The 3,749-nt window shown below is 32.3% G+C and overlaps 1 long non-coding RNA gene across 1 annotated transcript; it reads left to right on the top strand.

Annotated features, from left to right (window-relative positions):
* The first annotated feature begins 203 nt into the window (after nt 1-203).
* LOC135735465 (uncharacterized) lies at nt 204-2,154 on the top strand. Its single transcript, XR_010527605.1, has 4 exons — nt 204-670; nt 1,074-1,122; nt 1,516-1,559; nt 1,982-2,154. It is a non-coding gene; the product is annotated as an uncharacterized lncRNA (long non-coding RNA).
* Nucleotides 2,155-3,749: the final 1,595 nt, after the last annotated feature.

The following is a 3,749-nucleotide window of genomic DNA, read 5'->3' as shown; positions in this document are numbered from 1 at the left end:
TTTTGTGCAATTTTTAAAGTATACTAAATTTAAACTTATTTTAAAATGTATTTTAGGTATACTTTATCGGTATGCTTAAAGTTATCATTATAATAATGCACTGACAGTATATTTCTAAAATACATTATTTAGTATTCTTTAGAAACAGTATATTTTAAGTACATTTTCAAAGTATATGGGGTGTACAAATGTTTATTATTTTATGGAGAAATAACGTGGGCTTAAAATTACGAGAGAGCAGTATGTTCAGTTACATTTTATATTGTAGATGTATACATTTGTAATATACTATTAACATAAGGTACACTTTAACTTCACTATAGTCAAGCATTGGATAAACCAATTAACTGTGTTTTACCACAAAATAACCGTGGTTTTGCTAATAATAATCAATACACCAAGAAAACATGGTTACTAAACTTTTACCACAAAAAAAAAAAAAAACATTCATTTTCGTAAGGGGAATATGAGTGTTTGTTTTTTTTGTAGTTTTTCAGTCAATTGCATACCGCTTTTAGCTGTACAAAACTTAAACAGTTTTCGTAAATGCATTTCAGAGAAAAGTGAATTCTGAGATTTGAATAATGCATCTGACGTGTGTGTGATGACGTCACGACGCACGTATTTTGATTTTTACCAGTCGTTCAAGGCGGACGGATTCAGTCCCAAGGTACGTTAAAATAGCTTAAAATTAATTATATTTGATTATCGTTTGACCATTCTGAAGTTTAACAGTAGACTATCATATTTCGAATGCGTAATGTTGTCAAAAAAGCGGTGTCTAACTCGCTATTAGTGATAAGCTGCTGTGTAGCTTAGCTTAGCTTATAGCTAATGTTAAAGGTTTGAAAGATAGCACTGTCAGCCTGTTATATCGAATTAGTACACCCGATTGTTTTGTTAAATATATGTATTGGTGTGTATGTATATGTTAATGAAAAAAGGTAGCGTCAGAAAATCTGTTTTTTAAATGTAACGTTAGCGTGAAAGTTAACCATTTATTGACTGTTTAGAGGTTGTAAGGCTTTTACCTAACTGTATTTAGGATTAATGATGCTGCATTCTTTCCTCAGAAGCTAAAGTTTTTCAAAGACATTTGTAGGGAGGACTTTGCAGCTAATGGTAAGTCATTTTAAACTCTTAAGATATAATAATTCATTCGTAGTAGTAAATCAAGCTTCAGTTTAGATAACGTTATACATATTGAGGCGGTTTCCCGGACAGGGATTAGACTAGTCCTAGACTAAACTAAATGTAAGAGCTGTCCAAACTGAAAACAACTTGCACTGACATATCTTAAAATACACCAGTGTCCTTTGTTTTGCCTCAAAATGCACACAGGTAATGTTTTTATTAAGGCATGTTTTTTGAAACTGGTTATATTTCTTAATTAAACTAAGGCCTAGTCCTGTTTTAAGATAATCCCTTTCCAGGAAACACCCAATTGTCTGCTTGTTGCATTTTCTTTCTGACAATTTTTACATTTAAATTTAATACAATAAAATCTTTCTTTAGGAGCTGAAGTATTTTATGTAAGGAGGATTTTGCAGCCCATATAGGCAAGTCATTATAATGAAAACTCTTAGGGGTGGTTTCCCGGACAGGGATTAGCTTTATCCAGGACTAGACCTTAGTTTAATTAGGATAGTTTTAACAAACATGCCTTACTAAAAACATTACTTATGTGCATAACGATGTAAAACAATGGGCACTGATGTATTTTAAGATATGTCAGAGCAAGTTGTTTTCAGTTTGGACAGCTCTTACATTTATTTTAGTCTAGGACTAGTCAAATTCCTGTCTGGGAAACCGCCCCTTAATATATATGATGACATTTAAGTCAAGCTCTAGTTTAGGTAAAAATATATCTGCTATACAATCTCTGCCAGTAAACTATAGATTTAATACAGTAAGTCTTAAATAAATTTAATGTTTTAATATTAAACACTTTTTAATTGAGCTTATTGTCTCTCTTTTTCAGATTTCCTTAGGCTGAACCAAAACCTGCCAGACTAAAGTTGATTTGGGAGAGAAAGACGTTGTAAACTCAATCATCTTGACATTCTTCAATGAGTAATTGTTCAATTTTTAGGCAAATACTGTACACTTTGAATGCTGTGAATAAAACTATATTTTAAATATATTTAAAATGAATTGTTTTTGACTGTTTTAATCAGCTTTTATTTATTTGGAAAAAATTATTTTGGTTATGTTACCAGCTAAAGTAATCTATTCCCAAAATAGCACTCTTTAAGTTAACTAATTATTAACGCACTTGAAGTATACTCATTACTAATCTAGCTGCAGATATGTAAAAGTATACAAAATGTAATGTACTTGGCATATTCATTTTTCACCAGGGCAGTTTTTAGAATTTTGGATTGGCCAAAAATATATAGAATGTACGCAAACAGTCTATTTAAGATATCCTGATTGTATGTTTGCAAGACACTCATAATACATTTGTAATGTACTCCTAACATAAATAAAACACACTCTAAATCCACTTATCAAGCATGAATTTAGCACAAAAACAGTCATGTACTTAAATTGTACTAAATACACTTAAAGTTGTTCCACTTTAGCACACAAAAGTACACTAAATACACTTAAAGTTGTACTTTGTTACAATTAATATACAACTAAAATATATTAAGTACAAAATTAGTTGTTCCAAAATAGCACTCTTTAAATAAACTAATCAATAGCACACTTTAAGTATACTGGTCATTAGTGTGACTGCAAGTATACTTAAGTATATCAAAATTAAATATATTTAGCATACTATTTTTTCACCAGGGTTGGTTCATTAAAACCTTAAAGGTAGGGTAACACATTTTGAAAAATGCTAACGGTAGCCGCCTAGCAATGAAATCCCGATCCCACCCTCAAGTCAAATCGCCATCCAAAGTCACGCCTCTTTCCAAACACATGAACACGCACAGATCAGACGGTCACGTCTCATGTCTCATTCACCAGTGAGAAAACTTTGCAGTACAAAGTGAATAACACTTTCAAAATAACCAACATAAACAACTGGTTTACATCAGAATTAGTTTAAGCACAATTTCGGTTGTGTAGACGCAGTAACTATATCGTTATGCTAATCTGTAAACGAACACAAATTTCATAAGCAACACAACGTTTCATCAAAGTATAATATCTGAATCAATCTCAATACAAACATATCGCGTACCTACCTTACCAAAATAAACAGTGCAACGACCCTTTCAGACCCTTTGCAGCTGTTTGCATCTCGTGGTAAAGCAATAAAGTTACCGATGTTAATTTGAGTTTTTGCTCTTGCTGATCCAGGCAGTTTTTGCTGTTGTTGTTATAAAAGATGCATTTAGTTTTGTTGCTCCTGTGTAGGTTGTCAATTCAGCAGAAAAGTTTGGTGTTCTCGCGTGAATGCGCCGATGACGTATGGTATCTGTGTGGACTCGCTGCGCGGTGTGAATTCAAATTACGCTTACGTATGAGGGACATAAAAGGAAACGTCCGTTCGGACCGAAATCTATGATTTGTTGAACATTTTTTGGTCCTACGCCTTTCACAGATGACATAAATTTTTACAAATACATTTAAACAACTTAACACAGTGATTGCTATCAGGATGTGAGGAGACTTTTAACCAGCATAACTAAAAATGTTTCAGGATCAAATCTGTTACCCTACCTTTAACATGTCATGAACACAACTCTCCAATAAAAGATTGCGGGGTACCAATTTACTTTTTATAAAAATTG

The sequence above is a fragment of the Paramisgurnus dabryanus genome, chromosome 4 (assembly GCF_030506205.2).
Source record: "Paramisgurnus dabryanus chromosome 4, PD_genome_1.1, whole genome shotgun sequence".
In the NCBI taxonomy this organism is placed as follows: domain Eukaryota; kingdom Metazoa; phylum Chordata; class Actinopteri; order Cypriniformes; family Cobitidae; genus Paramisgurnus; species Paramisgurnus dabryanus.
The sequence above is the reverse complement of the archived record's forward strand: the minus strand, read 5'-3'. Positions and strand labels throughout refer to the sequence as shown.